This window comes from Triticum aestivum, chromosome 3A (genome assembly GCF_018294505.1).
Source record: "Triticum aestivum cultivar Chinese Spring chromosome 3A, IWGSC CS RefSeq v2.1, whole genome shotgun sequence".
Lineage (NCBI taxonomy): Eukaryota > Viridiplantae > Streptophyta > Magnoliopsida > Poales > Poaceae > Triticum > Triticum aestivum.
The window spans coordinates 333,195,791-333,215,159 of NC_057800.1; positions in this window are offsets into that span (position 1 = coordinate 333,195,791).

The following is a 19,369-nucleotide window of genomic DNA, read 5'->3' on the forward strand; positions in this document are numbered from 1 at the left end:
CTGTCCTCCCTCCCCGTTTCCCGCCGGCGCAAGCGCTCCGGTCGGTCGAGACTTCAGCGGTGGGTGAGACACGCGGTGGCCCGTCAGTCGGCCACCCCTCAAGTTGCGGCGATCGAGCCCAACGAATCCCTCTACGGCTTGTTCGACCTGTCGACTGGCTCCGAAGAGACTGCATCCGAGTGCGACAACAGCGATCCGGCGGCGGAGGTTCTGATGGTCGATGAGCCGCCCAGTCCCCCTGGTTTTACCCTCACCGACGGAGGCGTAGGAGGAGGCGACCCGTCGCGTCCCCATGAGGAATATCTTCCCGAGCCTCTCACGTCACTACAGAGAGAAGAACTTTGCCGCCGGAACATGGATGCTCTGCACACTCCTATCATTGGAGAAACCCCCGAGGCTCGCGCCTTGGAGGACGCGTGCTTGGCAAACTTGGCCGAGCACACTCGACTCGAGAACCTCCAGCGAGCACTCGACGAGCGTGCGCGACAACGGGTTCCCGAATCCAGTCGACGTCAGCTCTTCCCGCCCCCGCAGGTATATCGGACTCCGATTCAGAATTTAGCAGCTGCGGCCCGTATAGCAGAGTCGATTCAGCCTTCCTAGTCGGAGGCTGGCAGAGTCTTGCTGCAGATCAGAGCATTACTCCAGGCAGCAGGAGATTAGAATTCCACTGTTTCTCAATCATGGAACAGAATTCACAGCAGATCCGTTGCCGCGGACACAATCCAGTCGGCTCACAGCCTGAGATCGCCCCCGAGGCGTGAGGGACGTGGAGACCGGTGTGACCAGTATGGGAACCATGAGTAGTATGATCACCGAGTCGATCATGACAGTCGACGTCGAGTGCCCACGCCTCCCCCGAGGAGCGGGTCGTATGTGCCTCGCCAGGAGGATGACAGGCGCCCTCATAGTGGTGGGTGAAGGATTCCAGTCGACCCCAGAGGGCCAGGCTTTGATGCGAGATCCATCCTCGTCCAGGGTCTGGTCGACAGGAACAGAGCTCACCGAGAAGGCCACGACAGAGATGCGCCTGCCAGCAGCAGAGTACATGTTTCGGGGCCAGAGTGCTTTAGTAGAGCCATCGGGGCTACTGTGATTCCTCCCAATTTCAGGTTGGCGACTAGAGTCAGTAAGTTCACTGGCGAGTCCAAGCCCGATACTTGGCTCGAGGACTACCGAGTGGCCATCCAGATTGGCGGCAGCAATGATGAAGTGGCCATGAAGCACCTGCCTCTCATGTTGGAGGGCTCGGCCAGAGCGTGGCTAAACCAGTTAGCGCCTAGCAGCATTTACACTTGGGAAGATCTCTCCCGAGTGTTCGTCACCACATTTGAGGGCACATGCAAGCGACTAGCAGGACTAACGGAACTGCGGTCTTGTGTGCAAAAGTCGAATGAAACTTTGAGAGATTACATCCAGAGATGGATCACGTTACATCACTCGGTGGAGAATGTGCCTGACCACCAAGCAGTTTGTGCCTTCAAGGAAGGCGTCAAGTACAGAGAGCTGAATTTGAAATTCGGTCAAACCGGAGATATGTCCCTGAATCGGATGATGGAGATTGCCACCAAGTACGCTAATGGTGAAGATGAGGATCGACTCAGAAGTGGAAAGCTCAAGTCAGTTGCCCAAGAAACCGGAGGCAATTCCAATCGAAAACAGAAGCGGAGAGTCGAGCCAGCAGCTCCAGGGGAAGCCTTAGCTTTGGCCCAAGGAAAGTCTAAAGGGAAACCTAAAGGGCCTTGGAATCCCAAAAAGGTTAAAGACCAGGAGGGAAATGATGTGTTGGACTTACCATGTCTCGTCCACACAAAGAAAGATGAAGAGGGTAATTTTATTTAACCGAAACATACCACTCGGCAGTGTCGACTCTTGATCCAGCAGTTTCAGAGCAAGCAGCCCAAGGGTAAGGAAAAGGAGTCAGACAAGGTCGAGGACAAAGAGGACAGTGATGACGGATACCCTCAAGTCAATTCCACCCTGATGATTTTTGCTGATGTTGAGAGCAAAAGTCGACTGAAAGTTATTAACCAAGAGGTGAATATGGTCGCTCCGGCGACACCTAGTTACCTGAAATGGTCTCAGACTGCCATAACATTCGACCAGTCCGACCACCCAACGCACATCGCCACCCCTGGGAGGCAAGCTATGGTGGTCGACCCAGTTGTTGAAGGCACTCGACTGACCAAAGTCCTGATGGATGGTGGCAGTGGTTTGAACATATTATACGCTGAGACATTGAAGGGGATGGGCATTCCGATGTCCAGACTTAGTGCCAGTAACATGAGCTTCCATGGAGTCATTCTTGGGAAGAAGGCTGAATCACTCGGCCAGATTGCTCTTGATGTGGTTTTCGGTGATTCCAAGAATTGCCGCAAAGAAAAGTTGACATTTGAAGTTGTAGACTTCCAGAGTGCCTATCATGCTATTTTGGGCAGGCCAGCTTATGCACGCTTCATGGCCCGACCATGTTACGTGTATCTCAATTGAAGATGCCTGGCCCCAAAGGTGTGATTACCATTATGGGCAATCGGAAGAAAGCGGAAGAATGTTTTCAGAAGGGTTCAAAGATCGCCGGCGCGCAGATGGCTGTGGTGGAGTTGCAGGAATACCAGAAGACTGCAGATCCGAGTGATCTGTTGTGAGCCAAGAAGCCCGCTACAGAGTCAGCTTTCCAGTCGACTGGCGACACGAAGACAGCTCATATCCACCCGACCGACCCCAGCGCCGCCCCGACTCATATCTCGACAACACTCGACTCCAAATAGGAAGAAGCGCGCATCCAGTTCCTTCGTGAGAACTGGGACATCTTCGCATGGAAGCCTTCTGACATGCCAGGTGTTCCCAGTGAGCTAGCTGAGCATCGCCTGAGAGTCAACTCAAAAGTAAAACCTGTCAAGGAACATCTTCGACGGTCCGCCGTCCAAAAGAGAAAAGCTATTGGCGAAGAGGTGGCTCGGCTCTTAGCAGCAGAGTTCATCCGAGAAATCTACCACTCCGAGTGGCTCGCCAACGTTGTCATGGTCCCCAAGAAGGACAAGTCACTTCGCATGTGCATTGACTTTAAACATATCAATCGGGCCTGCCCGAAAGATCATTTTTCTCTCCCCCGCATCGACCAGATAGTCGACTCGACTGCGGGATGTGAGCGACTGTCTTTCTTAGACGCCTATTCTGGGTACCATCAGATCCGTATATATGGACCTGACGAGATCAAGACAGCTTTCATCACTCCATTCGGGTGCTTCTGTTATGTTACCATGCCGTTCGGCCTCAAGAATGCCGGAGCCACATTCGTGAGGATGATTCAGAAGTGTTTACTCACTCAAATTAGTCGGAACGTGGAAGCATACATGGACGATATTGTGGTCAAGTCACAGAAGGGTTCCGACCTGCTGACTGACCTTGATGAAACCTTTGCCAACCTCAGGAGGTATGATATCAAGCTTAATCCATCAAAGTGTACATTCGGAGTCCCTGGCGGAAAGTTACTCGGCTTTCTCGTTTCCGAACGGGGAATCGACGCCAATCCAAAAAAAGTTGGCACTATACTCCGAATGAAAAGCCCTGTGCGAGTGCATGACGTCCAGAAGCTTACTGGTTGTTTGGCCGCCCTAAGTTGATTCATATCTCGTCTCGGTGAAAAGGCATTACCTCTTTACCGATTGATGAAGAAGTCCGACAAGTTCGAGTGGACTCCTGAAGCTGATGCAACGTTTGCAGAGCTCAAAGCTCTGCTCTCCACCCAGCCGGTGCTTGCTGCCCCAATCAGCAAAGAGCCTTTGCTGCTTTACATTGCAGCCACAGGACAAGTCATCAATACAGTACTTACGGTCGAGCGGGAAGAAGAAGGGAAAACCTTCAAAGTTCAGCGCCCAGTATATTATATTTCTGAAGTCTTGACCCCATCGAAGCAAAGATATCCTCACTATCAGAAGCTTGTATATGGGATTTATATGACCACCAAGAAAGTTGCTCACTACTTCTCTGATCATTCCATTACAGTCGTCAGCGACGCTCCATTGTCAGAGATCCTGCATAACAGGGATGCAACCGGTGAGTGCCAAAATGGGCGATCGAACTCCTTCCCCTAGATATCAAGTTTGAGGCAAAGAAAGCTATCAAGTCCCAGGCAATCGCGAATTTCGTCGCCGAGTGGATTGAACAACAACTGCCGACTCAGGTTCACTCGGAGCATTGGACCATGTTCTTTGACGGTTCCAAGATGCTAAATGGTTCCGGTGCCGGAGTGGTGTTGATCTCCCCTAGAGGAGATAAACTCAGATATGTTCTTCAAATCCACTTTGATTCCTCTAACAACGAGGCAGAATACGAAGCACTTTTATATGGGTTGCGCATGGCCATTTCACTCGGCGTCCGTCGCCTCATGGTCTATGGCGACTCAGATTTAGTGGTCAATCAAGTGATGAAGGAATGGGACGTCAGAAGTCCAGCCATGACTGGTTATTGCAATGCAGTGAGAAAGCTGGAGAAGAAATTCGAGGGGTTAGAGCTTCACCACATACCCCGACTAAAAAATCAAGCAGCTGATGATCTGGCGAAAATAGGTTCCAAAAGAGAAGCCATTCCCAGCAATGTGTGTCTGGAACATATCCACACACCATCAGTCCAGGCGGATCCCTTCACGGAAGAGGCCCCGCAGCCAAAAAGCGCCACGGATCCGACTGAAGTTGAAATTCCAGCTGTGGTCGACTTGATTATGGAGGTGCTGGTTATCACTCCCATCTGGACAGAACCGTACATCACGTACATCCTAAGGAAAGAACTCCCAGAAGACGAGGAAGAGGCTCGACAGATCATCCGTCGATCCAAGGCCTTTAAAGTCATAAAGGGACAGTTATATAGGGAAAGCGCGACTGGGGTCGGCCAGAAGTGTATCACACCAGAAGAAGGTCAGATGATCCTTAACGATATCCACTCGGGGACCTGTGGTCATCATGCGTCCTCTCGGACCATTGTGGCTAAAGCATACCGAGCGGGGTTCTACTGGCCAAGGGCCAATGAGATGGCTAAAGAGATAGTCGACAAATGTGAAGGATGTCAGTATTACTCCAATATGCTGCCCAAGCCCGCGTCAGCCCTGAAAAACCATTCCACTCGTCTGGCCCTTCGCTGTTTGGGGGCTGGACATGGTTGGACCATTGAGAACAGGCAGGAGCGGCTTCACTCACGTGCTGGTAGCAGTCGACAAGTTCACCAAATGGATTGAAGCCAAGCCTAACAAGAATCTTGATGCTTGCACCACTATCAGTTTCATCAGAGAGTTGATATTCAGATATGAAGTTCCACACAGCATCATCACCGACAACGGGTCAAACTTCGATTCCGACAAATTTAGGGCCTTCTGCGCCTCTCAGGGCACTCGGGTCGACTATGCTTCAGTCACTCACCCCCAGTCGCATGGGCAAGCAGAAAGGGCAAACGACCTAATTCTCAAAGGACTGAAACCCCGATTGATGCACGATCTCAAGCATGCAGTAGGTGCATGGGTCGACGAGCTTCCATCAGTCCTTTGGGGATTGAGGACAACCCCGAATCGATCGACTAGAAGAACCCCATTCTTTCTGGTCTACGGAGCCGAGGTAGTCTTACCGAGTGACCTGCTTCACAACGCTCCCAGAGTTGAGCTCTACTCAGAAGATGAGGCAGAACAAGCCCGGCAGGACGCAGTCGACCTCCTAGAAGAAGAAAGAGAAATGGCTTTGATTTGATCGACCATCTATCAGCAATACTTGCGTCGATTCCATGCCAGAAACGTGAAGAGCCAAGCCTTCTAAGAAGGAGACTTAGTCCTCCGAGTGGATCAGCAGAAACCACACAAGCTCGCTCCTACTTGGGAAGGCCACTTCATAGTCACCAGAGTCCTCCACAATGGAGCATACCACCTCTACAATGTCAATCGCCAGATTGATGAGCCACGAGCCTGGAATGCGAAGCTACTCCGCCCCTCTCATACTTGAATTCTCACTCGGATGAGATGTAATAAGAAAAACTCATGTAGTTTATTTATCAAAGACAAGAGCGTTATAATTTTCCCAGTGATTATTATTGTTTTTGTTTGCGTAAGAAATCCCCTAGTGGGTGGCTTAGCTGTGAATCCGCTTCGCCTAAGTTTGTAAAAACAGTTTCCTACCGAGTGGTGAGCCAGCCTCCCACTCGGGGGGGCTTAGCTGCGAATCCGTTTCGCCTAAGTTTGAAAAATCCTACCGAGTGGCGAGCCAGCCTCCCACTCGGGGGGGGGGGGGCTTAGCTGCGAATCCGTTTCGACTAAGTTTGAAAAATCCTACCGAGTGGAGAGCAATCCTCCCACTCGGGGGCTTAGCTGCAGTCCAGTACTCGCCTAAGTTCTCTCACTTGGAGACTTAGCTGCAGTCAGGCACTCGCCTAAGTTTGCAAAAAATCCTACCGAGTGGAGAGCAATCCTCCCACTCGGGGGCTTAGTTGCAGTCCAACACTCGCCTAAGTTCTCCCACTTAGAGACTTAGCTGCAGTCAGGCACTCGCCTAAGTTTAAAAAAATCCTACCGAGTGGAGAGCAATCCTCCCACTCGGGGGCTTAGCTGCAGTCCAGCACTCGCCTAAGTTCTCCCACTTAGAGACTTAGCTGCAGTCAGGCACTTGCCTAAGTTTAAAAAAAATCCTACCGAGTGGAGAGCAATCCTCCCACTCGGGGGCTTAGCTGCAGTCCAGTACTCGCCTAAGTTCTCCCACTTAGAGACTTAGCTGCAGTCAGGCACTCGCCTAAGTTTGAAAAAATCCTACCGAGTGGAGAGCAATCCTCCCAATTGTGGGCTTAGCTGCAGTCCAGTACTCGCCTAAGTTCTCCCACTTAGAGACGTAGCCGCAGTCAGACACTCGCCTAAGTTTGAAAAAAATCCTACCGAGTGGAGATCAATCCTCCCACTCGGGGGCTTAGCTGCAGTCCATTACTCGCCTAAGTTCTCCCACTTAGAGACTTAGCTGCAGTCAGACACTCGCCTAAGTTTGAAAAAATCCTACCGAGTGGAGAGCAATCCTCCCACTCGGGGGCTTAGCTGCACTTCAGTACTCGCCTAAGTTCTCCCACTAAGAGACTTAGCTGCAGTCAGGCACTCGCTTAAGTTTGAAAAAATCCTACCGAGTGGAGAGCAATCCTCCCACTCGGGGGCTTAGCTGCAGTCCAGTACTCGCCTAAGTTCTCCCACTTAGAGACTTAGCTGCAGTCAGGCACTCGCCTAAGTTTGAAAAAATCCTACCGAGTGGAGAGCAATCCTCCCACTCGGGGGCTTAGCTGCAGTCCAGTACTCGCCTAGGTTCTCTCACTAGGAGACTTAGCTGCAGTCTGGCACTCGTCTAAGTTTGAAAAAAATCCTACCGAGTGGAGAGCGATCCTCCCACTCAGGGGCTTAGTTGCAGTCCAGTACTCGCCTAAGTACGAAACACATCTCAATCCTCAAGGACGACGAGGGGCGGGTCGACTGCCACCTTCTCCTGGAGAGCTTCGCCACAAATACAATGCGTGATTCATCCCGCTCTACAGTAATGAAGTGCGGGGCGACAGCCACCTTCTCCTGGAGAGCTTCGCCACAAATACAATGTGCGTTCCGTCCCACTCTACAGTAACAGGGTGTGGGTCGACCACCGCCTTCCCTTCGGGAGCTTCGCCACAAATACAAGACATGGGTCGACTGCTTCTCTCTCCTTCGGAACTACGCTGGAGTGCAAAATTTGTCTCGAATGAAGAATGGGTTCACTCAGCAGGAGATTCATAAAGATATTCAACGGTAAACCAAGTTCAGATAAATTCTAAAGGTTCCAGACCACAGATCGAAGTACTCGGGCATGTAGCCCGAAGAAGTTTAACGGTTACAAAAACCACTCGGCATTCCGAGGCAAATTTAAGGTGGGACATAAGAGTTTGTTCACTCCGCGGGAGGAGGGCTGGCAGGCTCGACGAACTCATCCAGGTCGACGCCGTCGGCTATCCGAGTGGCTGCAGCGATGAAAGTCTCCATAAAGGTTCGGAAGTCATGCTTCTGGGTGCTGGCGACCTTGATTGCTGCCAGCTTGTCTTGTCGCACCTCCTTGTAGTGGAGACGAACCAAGGACAGAGCCACATCAGCGCCACACCGAGCAGAAGACTTCTTCCACTCCTGCACTCGGTCAGGGATTCCGTTAAGCCGAGTCATCAGAGACTCGAGATCGTTTTGGAGCGTAGCCTCTGGTAAAAGTGCCGGGTCGATTCGTGACATGGCGACCTTCAGTCGAGCCAAGTAGTCCACGGCACCGTCGATGCGAGATTCCAGTCGGAGCAAATTCATGGCAGTTTCATCTTTCACGGGAGAGTTGATTGAAACCAAACCTAGTTCGATCCGCCCAGTCTCCTCTTCAAAGTTCTGGCAAAACTCTGCATTCATGATCCAAGGATAAGTCAATTTTCATACACTGAGTCGACACAAAAAAAAAACACCAGTCGGAACTAAATGTGCACCTTCAAGCTTGATGTACAACTTCTTGGCAAGGCTCCTCAGGTAGCTCTCCAGATCGTCCCTCTTGCGAGCGATGCCTTCCATCTTTTTGTTCAGGTTGAGGTTATCCTTCTTCCAGCGTGTACACTCCCTTTTGGCTTCATTCAGAGCGGTCTTCAGCCTGGTGTTCTCTTCTTCTAACTGGCCGACCGAAGCCAACTTCTGTTCGGCCAGAGCGGTCTTGTCGTCAGCCTCCTTATGAGCAGCAGCCAAGTCCTGACCCTTCTTCGCCGAAGCTTCTCTCAGTTTTTCTGCAAAGAAATGATGATTGATTCGGAAATGGCAGAAGGGTACTCAAGCCTACAACTAACCAGTCGACAAAATCGTCTTACCTGCGGCGCCGTCTCTGACCTTTTGCAGCTCTATCCTAGCCAGCTCCAAATCAAGGTTCAGTTGAATCTGCTGCTTCTCCAAGTCAGCAAAGCGAGCTCCAAGATCGCAAGATTTCTGAAATCAAAGGGGAGAAGTTATTTTTACAGCAAAAAACAACAAAGGCAATAAATACTAAGACTACGGTCGACTGCCCGCAGTCCACCATAGTCTCAGGGACTACACCCAGTGGGTGCACTTAGCGTGCCCCCACCAGTTCTGATCCCACTCGACCGGCCCGCCGAAGTCGAGTGGAAGAGACAAACTACTAGTTTGGTTTATACATTCGGCAAAATACAAAGACTACAGTCGACTGCCAACAGTCCACCGTAGTCTCGGGAACTAGACCCAGTGGGTGCACTCAGCGTGCCCCCACTAGTCCAAAACTTCAATCGACGCACCCAGTGGGTGTACAGATGCAAAGATTTACGGAAAGAATCTTCAGATAGCCGACTAACCTGAACGTTGCTCTGGAGAGCCGAGCTGGCATCATAGGCGGCTTGGCTGGCGTCCCGCACCATCTTCATCTTCTCCATCATAATGCCCGCCTGGCGTATGGCTTCCCTAGCAGCATTCACCTCGTCCTCTGGGACATGATGGGTCGCAAAAACTGAAGGCGGGTCGACAGGGGCCTGAGAAGTTGAAGAAGAAGGCAAGCCACTCGACAGGGGCTCCACGAAGGTAACAGAACCCCGATTGACGTCACCAGTGTCCTGAACGACTGGTTCCGCCCTTGGCGTCGACTGTAGCGCCTCACTTACAGGACCTCGCCTACTCTTCCTCGTCAAAGGCCTCTCGGGCTCTTCATCATCATCAGGGAGGTCAATAATGTTGGGAGATGTGCAAACTTCAAATTGCCAAAATCACGACACCCAATGATGCACGATGCAGTTGAATCGACCGAAGAAAGATAGTATAGCAGAAATCATACCCGGATTAGAAGTGACCGCATCCTCCATCACCTCATCATCATCCCTGTAAGCTGAGGTCCCGGAAGTGGCAGCGCTGACAATTCCAAAGTTCGTCCAGTTAAAACAAGAAAAACAAACAGCGCGGAGCGTCGAATGAATACAAGGAGAGACACTCACGCGGAGGCGACAGGGATATCGATCTTGATTTTTGGCAGCGCCTTCCGAGTCTTCGGCTCTGCAACTTTGGGGTGCTTTGGCGCCTTCTCAATCGGGGTTGGTGAAGAGATCCGAGGACGCTTCGAAGACTGACCAGCCTAAGCAGTTGCCTTGTCGCGGGCACTCGGCCGTTCTTGGTCAAGCTTGGATCGCCTCTCTATGCAAGGAGGCGACTTGACTTCTTCCCCATCACTTGAGTCGTCGCTTCCTCCATCCCCTTCACCATCGGAGGTCCACTCGCCACTTTCACCACCACTCGCCTCGCCTTCCAGAGCTTGCTCTTGCTCCCTGTTGGGCATCGAATACATTTCAATAATGGCCTGAAAGAAAGCAGGGAGAACAAAGTCAGTCGACGCAATACAGACAGCTGCGTGAGTGAATTCAGATTACAAGCAAAAACTCAGAATCAGACCTGCTCTGGTGCACGCGACTGGTCGAATGGGGGAACTCTCCAGTCTCCTCTGGGATTGTCCTTGTTCCCGGTAATGCTCGACAACCACTTCTCCAGCGTGTCATCATCGACCTCCTCCGGGTGGATCCAAGTGGAATCTTCTAGACCCGAATACATCCACATCGGGTGGTCTCGGGCTTGGAGAGGCTGGATGCGCCGCTGAAGGAAGACCTCCAAGAGATCCATACCAGTGACCCCGTCACGAATGAGCTGGACCACTCGGTTGACCAACACCTTCACATGCGCCTTCTCCTCCGGGAGCACCTTCAAAGGGGAGGGTTTTTCCACTCGGTCCATGGTAAAGGGAGGGAGGCCAGTCGATTGCCCTAGCGTCGACTAGTCTTTGCAGTAGAACCAGGTCGACTGCCATCCGCGAACCGAGTCGGGAAGAATCATGGCCGGAAAGGAGATTTTTCCCCTCGTCTGGATACCAAGACCCCCACACATCTGGATCACTTGGGTCCTCTCGTCACTCGGATTAGCCTTTTTCACTGTCTGGGAGCGACAAGTGAAAATATGCTTGAAAAGACCCCAGTGAGGTCGACAACCCAAGAAGTTCTCACACAAGGAAATGAACGTAGCAAGATAAACGATTGAGTTGGGGTTATAATGGTGGAGTTGAGCCGCAAAGAAGTTCATAAACCCTCGGAAGAAAGGATGAGGAGGCAAGGAAAACCCACGGTCGACGTGGGTGGCAAGAAGAACGCGCTCACCCTCCCGGGGTTGCGGCTCGGATTCCTTCCCCGAAAGCCGCGCCGAGTCGTAGGGGATCAGCCCTCCCTCGGCCAGGTCGTCGAGGTCTTCTTGGGAGATCCTCGAGTGGATCCAGTCGCCCTAGATCCAACCCTTCGGCAGGCCAGTCTGTGAGGAAGATCTGCCCCGGCTCGTCGCCTTCCCCTTTGACCTTGCCGTCGCCTTGTTTGCCCGCTCCAGAGCCGCTGTCTTCTCCTTCACCATTGTCGCCAACGAGGGGCGTGTGGCGCGGTGGCGCTGGAGTGAGAGCGAGCGCAGAGGAGAGGTGTGAGGAGGAGAAGAGATAATAGGGCGCACTGTTCGGGAGACTCCGGTCCAACGCCTTATATGAGACCGCTTCCGAGTGGCTGACAGGTAGGCCCAGATGGCTCTGTCAAATCCTGTAACGACCGCACGAGTGATACATGGCAAAAAAGGTGGCGCGGGGATCGAGGTGGCTCTCCTCTATCTCGTCCGATTACTGCGGCCTCCCCCGTCCCGCGCGCTTCCCAAAATTCGGATCCCACTAAATCCGCGGGTAACAAATAACTTGTCAGACCAAAGATCTCCTCCGCACCATCACTCGGAGCCTTACAAGTAAAGAAAATCACTCGGCGAAGAATTAAGAATGGATCAAGGCGACTGAAAAGGGGGTTGCTGTCAGCACTCAGGTCCGTTGATCCGAAACAAGATATGCTCACGGCACAGAAAACGAGTCGAAGAAGTCCTCAACTCCTTCCCCACTCATACCTCGATCCATTCAGGGGCTAATGATGAAGGAATGTACCTAGGGTAGGGTCACGGACCTGTCCTAACTGCCCTACCCAAGGACACCTTTAGAATAAATCACCTTTCAATCGACTTGGAGGTGTTCCACTCGACAGACTCGAAGACATTCGACCAAGAAGCAATTACTCGACCAAGATCCAACCACTCGACGGCCAGGAGACCTAAAGTCACTCCACACGCTAACGGTCGGTCATTAAGTAGCCTTTATGGTCATCATAGCACTTTATTACTAGCGTTATCAGTAACGCCCTGCCTTAATGTACATTGAACCCTTCGTAACGTGGGCTGGCCGGGGTCCTGACGCACTCTATATAAGCCACCCCCCTCCTCCGAGACAAGGGTTCGCACCTCTGTAACTCATACACACATAATCCAGTCGACCGCCTCCGGGCTCCGAGACGTAGGGCTTTTACTTCCTCCGACAAGGGCCTGAACTCGTAAACCTTGCGTCCTTACAACCTCTCCATAGCTAAGACCTCGCCTCTCCATACTTACCCCCTTACATTACTGTCAGACTTAGAACCACGACAAGCCCCGCTCCTTGTGCTCGAGCCCCCCCTCCCCCCCCCCCCGAGCCGCCCCTCGCCGGCAGCTAGTAGGGTCGTCGCGCTCCTCCTTCCCGTCCTTCTCTTTTCCACTGTCTCTCTCTCGCTCACACCATCTCTATCCTCGTCTTTTCCCCTACAGGAGCTTCCCGGCCATGGCTGCAGCTCGAGTCCGCCTTCCTCGCTCGATTTGGACCAGGAGGGTCCCGAGCATCTCCACTACCGCCTCCCCTCTGTGTCCCATCAAGCTCGCCGCCTTGCCTCGTAGCCCACCTGCATGCTCGAGGACGCCCGAGGTTGTGCCTCCTCTTCCCTCCTCTGCTCGTTCCCGAGTGGATCGTGAGCACCAGCGCCTCCGTGCGGCCTTGCGCGTCCACGCCGCCGGCGACAATAGCTGCAGCGTCGTCCCGCTCCTCTGCTTCGATAGCCAGGTGCCCGAGGCCACGCGTTCCTCCCCTCGTGCAACACCTCGTCGCCGTCCAGAGCCTCCTCGCGTCGTCGCCGTCTGACAAGTTACCGGACAAGGACCCCTCGCCACGCCGCCCTGGTCAACTGCGACCTCGGGTCATCTCTGCTTCCTCTGCCTCCAGGCGTCGGGTCCGCCCCATCCCCATGTTCATCGGTGCCTTGTCCCGGACCTCCTGTGATGCCTGCTGCCATCGCGGTTCCCTGCCATGGACGCCTCCCTCCTCCTGCATCATGCGCTTATGCAAGGACGAGCACACATCCCACTCCCCTGCAGTTCGCGTTGACCACGCTGAACGTCTCCGGCCACCTCCGGATCCGGCCACTGGGACCCGACCTGCGCCGGATCCTCGCCGTGGCTCCTGCCGGCTCTCTTCCTTGCCTTGTTCGTCCGCTGCCGTCCCTGCCGATGTCCCCGGCATCGTCAACCACCGCCTCCTCCTCTGCTTCAAGTAGGAGGATGAGACGCACCCGATCCGCTTCGTTATCTCGTCAACACCCGCACGTGGCCTCTGCGCCCGTTGACATGGCATCGTGGGCCTCACCCGTGCCCAGCAGTCTTCAAGCCCAGATCCGCCGGCCCACCACTCTTCTTCCCCTTTGGCCTGTTGGCCCAATGTGAGCAGCCGCCTCCTATGCACTGTTGGCCCAGTCCGATTCGGCCCGCCTCTGGGTTTTTTTCAGATCTGCGATTTGTCTTTTTCCCAGGATTTATAGTTTTGTAGAAAACCCCCTATTGTTCATGCATTTAATAATTAACAAACCTTGCATCATATTAAAATAACTTATATAAGTAAAATGCTTAGAATTTTGTGTAGTTTCATAATATGCCACTTTCATCCATGTTTAAAATGTTTAAAATGTTGTTTGATTAAATTTGCTCATATGCCTTGCTAAAATGATTAGTTTCATAACTAAATAACTGTAGCTCCAAACTTAACAAACTTTATATGTAAATGGGGTAGAAAAATGCCTAGTTTAACATGATGCACTTTGTTTTACTGTTTAACAAAAATAAAATATGCTTTAGGACAGAACAGTACCAACTCTAAAATTTGCATATGGGGATTTATCGGACTTGTTGTTTGTTATTTCTGGCCTCATTTAAACTTGCCTAGAAAGGTAGTTTCCATATGCTTCACCCCTTGCCATGTTTAATAGCACTTAATTTTGTTGGGTACATAACCGGGAGAGAACTAAATAAATGAATGTGGTGTTTTGTCAATATGCAACTCGTTGCATATTGAGCTCCACTTAATTTGTAGTATTGTTTGTGCACTTTGCCATGCCATGTTTCTTTAAACCGGACATGCATCATTCTTGGTTGTGCATCATGTCATGTTTATGTGATGGTTGTTTACTTTGTTGTTAGCTTCTTTCTGGGTTGCTTCTCTTGTTAGCTTCGGTTTCGTTATGGAGTTGTGAGGATCCGTTCGACTATGTTGGTTCGTCTACTTCATGGACTCGTTCTTCTTCCTTGCAGGATCTCAGGCAAGATGATCATACCCTTGATATCACTTCTATTTTTGCTTGCTAGTTGTTCGCTCTATCTCTATGTCGCGCGACCTACCACTTGTTATATCATGCCTCCCATATTGCCATGTCAAGCCTCTAACCCACCTTCCAGCAAACCGTTGTTTGGCTATGTTACCGCTTTTGCTCAGCCCCTCTTATAGCGTTGCTAGTTGCAGGTGAAGCTGATGTTTGTTCCATGTTGGAACATGGATATGTTGGGATATCGCAATATATCTTATTTAATTAATGCATATATATACTTGGTAAAGGGTGGAAGGCTCGGCCTTATGCCTGGTGTTTTGTTCCACTCTTGCCGCCCTAGTTTCCGTCATACCGGTGTTATGTTCCTTGATTTTCCATTCCTTATGTGGTTGGGTGTTATGGGAACCCCTTGACAGTTCGTTTTGAATAAAACTCCTCCAGCAAGGCCCAACCTTGGTTTTACATTTGCCTAACAACCTATACCTTTCCCTTGGGTCGGCAAACCCGAGTGTCATCTTTATTTTAACCCCCCCCCCCCGGGGGGGGGGGGCAGTGCTTCTCTAAGTGTTGGTCCGAACCGAGTTGCCTGCGGGGCCACCTCGGGAAAACTTAAGGGCTGGTTCTACTCGTAGCTAGTCTCATCCGGTGTTGCCATGAGAATGAGATACATGCGACTCCTATCGGGTTTGTCGACACATCGGGTGGCTTTGCTAGTCTTGTTTTACCATTGTAGAAATGTCTTGTAACCCAGATTTCGAGACTGATTGGGTCTTTCCACGAGAAGGAATATCCTTCATTGACCATGAGAGCTTGTGATGGGCTAAGTTGGGACACCCCTGCAGGGTTTAAACTTTCGCAAGTCGTGCCCGCGGTTATGTGGCAGATGGGAATTTGTTAATATCCGGTTGTAGAGAACTTGACACTTGGCTTAATTAAAATGCATCAACCACGTGTGTAGCCGTGATGGTCTCTTTCCAGCAGAGTCTGGGAAGTGAACACGGTCTTGTGTTATGCTTGAACGTAAGTAGTTTCAGGATCACTTCTTGATCACTTCTAGCTTCTCGACCGTTGCATTGCTTCTCTTCTCGCTCTTATTTGTGTATGTTCGCCACCATATATACTTAGTGCTTGCTGAAGCTCCACTTCATTACCTTACCCTACCCATAAGCTTAAATAGTCTTGATCTCGCGGGTGTGAGATTGCTGAGTCCTCGTGACTCACGGATACCTCCAAACAGTTGCAGGTGCCGATGATACCAGTGCAGGTGACGCAACCGAGCTCAAGTGGGAGCTCGATGAAGATCTTGATCGTTGTTATGTGTCATTTCCGGGTGATCGGTAGTGGAGCCCAGTTGGGACGATCGAGGATCCAGCCTTTGGGGTTGTCTTCTTTTATTTTGGTTCCGTAGTCGAACCTTGATTGTACTCTGGATGATGTATGTTTAACTTGTATTTGTGTGAAGTGGCGATTGTAAGCCAACTCCTTATCCCTTTCTTATTCAGTACATGGGATTGTGTGAAGATTACCCCACTCGCGACTAAGCCACCATGCGGTTATGCCTCTAAGTTGTGCCTTGAATCGTGGGAGATATACCCGCATCGTGGGTGTTATATGATGACATAAGGAAAGACTCAATAAATTCACTCCATTTAGCATGATGCTTGTTCAACTTGGTTTGGCCCTTAAGATACTTGAGCGTTTCATGATCGGTATGAATGATAAATTCATGAGGGCGAAGATATTGTTCCCATTCGTGCAAAACTCGCACTGAAGCATATAGCTCTTTGTCATAGATGGGGTAATTGAGTTGCGCTCTGGAGAGTTTCTCACTAAAGTAAGCTATGGGGCGCTTCTCTTGCGTTAACACACCTCCTATGCCATTAGCACTAGCATCGCAGTGAATCTCAAAGGGCTTGTCAAAGTTGGGTAAAGCAAGCACGGGATCATGAGTAAGCAAATTCTTAAGCTCATTGAAAGCGGTATCTTGAGGTGGTCCCCAAACAAAAGGCACATTTTTCTTGCTCAAAGCATGCAAAGGAGAAGCAATGGTGCTAAAATCATTCACAAAGCGACGATAGAAACCCGCAAGGCCAAGAAAGCTACGCACTTGATGCAAGTTGGTTGGTTGTGGCCAAGTTTCAATAGCATTGATCTTGGAGTCATCAACATGAACACCCTTAGAAGATACAACACAACCTGAGAAAACGAGCTTATCAACGCCAAAAAGGCACTTTTCCATGTTAGCATATAGGCGCTCTTTTCAAAGAGTTTGCAAAACGGTTCGAACATGGGTGACATGATGTGACGCCTCGAGACCGATGTGCCAGGTGTCTTCCAGTTATTCGCCGTCGTTGTCATGCCATTTGCTTGCGTGTTGCATCTTATCATGTCATCATGTGCATTGCATCATCATGTTTCAATACTTGCATCCGTCTGTGTTCCCCCAGTTCCTTCTGTTGTCCGTTCTAAGCTCAAACACACCTGCACGCGCCTGCGGCACATCCGAAATAGTATTTTATAAGTGGCCGGAAAATGTTCTCGGATTGGGTTGAAAGTTGGCATGTGGTCTTATTATAGTGTAGATAGACCGCCTGTCAAGTTTCATCGCATTCGGAGTTCCTTTGATAGCCCAACCTTTAAACTATAGCGACAATATAGTCGGTCTAACGTCGGACGTTTTCGATCTCCGAAAACTGTTGCCGGGCTTTCCCTCTCTTTCCTCTCTAGACCGTCTACACAGCCCACCTAGGCCCAGCCTACTCCTCCTCGTGTCTGGAGCCGTCCGATCGTGATCTGAGGGTCCGAAAACGGATGAAAACCCCTAACCCTAGACCCCTGCCTACTTAAGAAGCCCCCCTTGCCATTTTTGGGTGCCCCTAGCCTTCCCCTACCCTCAGCCGCCGCATCCCCCTCGAAAACCGCACCACCAGCCAGATCCATCCACCTCCTCCTCGTTTTCTGGCGCCCTTCACCTCCACCTCACCACTTGGTGCGCAACTGTTCGCTACGCCGTCACCGCCAGCCAGCCTCCTCCACTCCCCTCGCGCCACGCGCCCCTGCCTGCCTCCCACCTTGCGCAGGGCCCGTGGAACCCAGATCGGGGCCCTGGAAGCCCATCTGCGCCTGAGACATGCTGTCGCCCCGCTCCTCCCTAGTTTCACCGTTCGACCCCGCCACTGCTGTGCTGAGAAGCTCCTCCACCAACCAGTCGCCACCGAACAGCGTAGCCGCCAGAGCCCCTCGCCAGAGATGAGTCCGCGCCTTCTCCTTCCTATGTTTCCCTTTTCTCCTCGTCTCACATCTCGCTCTCTCGCTCTCGGTGTTCTTCCCCGCAGGAGCCCCATGGAAGCACTCCGATGCAGCTCTACCGCCGTCGTGTTCTGCTTCAGATCCGGCGCCTCGCGGTCGCCCTCGCCCGGAGCTACCCGTCCGCTTTGCCGCCCGCCGCCAAGTCCCTTGCCGCACCATGGATTTTCCTCTGCTTCGCGCCGCCGTCAACTCGAACTGCTCGAGTCCCCTCGCCCGTCTGCATTGACCCCCTCCTCTGCTTCGTGCGAAACCTAGCTCCAGCAGCGCTGCGTTGACCGTGCCCTTCCTTCGCCTACATGGACCGCAGCCACGCCTCCGGCCCAGCGCCACCCAGCGAACCAGCCGGCCCACTGCTCCATCGTCTTGGGCCGAGGCCCACTAGGTGAAGCCACACCCCCAGCGCCCCACCTTCCTTTCCTGTTGTTGGCCCAGTTCGTGTTTCGGCTCGCGTATGTTTTTTCCTGGTTCTGTGATTTGTCCAATTATCCAGAGAACTACAGTTTTGCAGAAAAACCCTTGCACTTCATGCATATCCTAACTAATTAACCGTGCATCGGATTAAAACAAACTTTATATGTAAAATGTCTAGAATTTTGCCTAGGTTAATACTATCCAACTTTCATCTATGTTTAAAATGTTGTTTGGTTAAATTTGCTCCTATGCCATGTTAAAATGATTTATTTCATAACTAAATAACCATAGCTCCAGATTTAATAAACTTTATATGTAAATGGGGTAGAATTTTGCATAGTTTAACATGGTGTACTTGTTTTGCATGTTTAACAAGTCTAAAATTGTGTTTAGGGCAGAACAGTACCGAACCTAATATATGCATATGGGGATTTACTGGAATTGTTGTTCGTTGCTTCCGGCCTCATTTAACCTTGACTAGATAGGTAGTTTTACTTTGCTTCACCCTCTTGCCATGTTTATCAACATTTAATATTGCTGGGTACATAAACGAGATCGAACTAAATAACTTGTCGTGGTGTTTCGTCAATATGCAACTTGTTGCATATTGAGCTCCACTTAATTTGTAGGGTTGTTTGTTGCACTTTGCCATGCCATGCTTCATTAAACCGGACATGCATCATATTTGGTTGTGCATCATGCCATGTTATGTGGTGGTTGTTTACTATGTTGTTTGCTCCTTTCCGGTGTTGCTTCTTCGGGTTGGTTCCGATAACGTCGTGTTTGTGAGGATCCGTTCGACTACATCCGTTTGTCTTCTTCATGGACTCGTTCTTCTTCCTTGCGGGATTTCAGGCAAGATGACCATACCCTCGAAATCACTTCTATCTTTGCTTGCTAGATGCTCGCTCTTTTGCTATGCCTATGCTGCGATACCTACCACTTGCTTATCATGCCTCCTATATTGTTGAACCAAGCCTCTAACCCACCTTGTCCTAGCAAACCGTTGTTTGGCTATGTTACCGCTTGCTCAGCCCCTCTTATAGTGTTGTTAGTTGCAGGTGAAGATTGAAGTTTGTTCCTTGTTGGAACATGGAGATGTTGTTCCTTGTTGGAACATGTTTACTTGTTGGGATATCACAATATA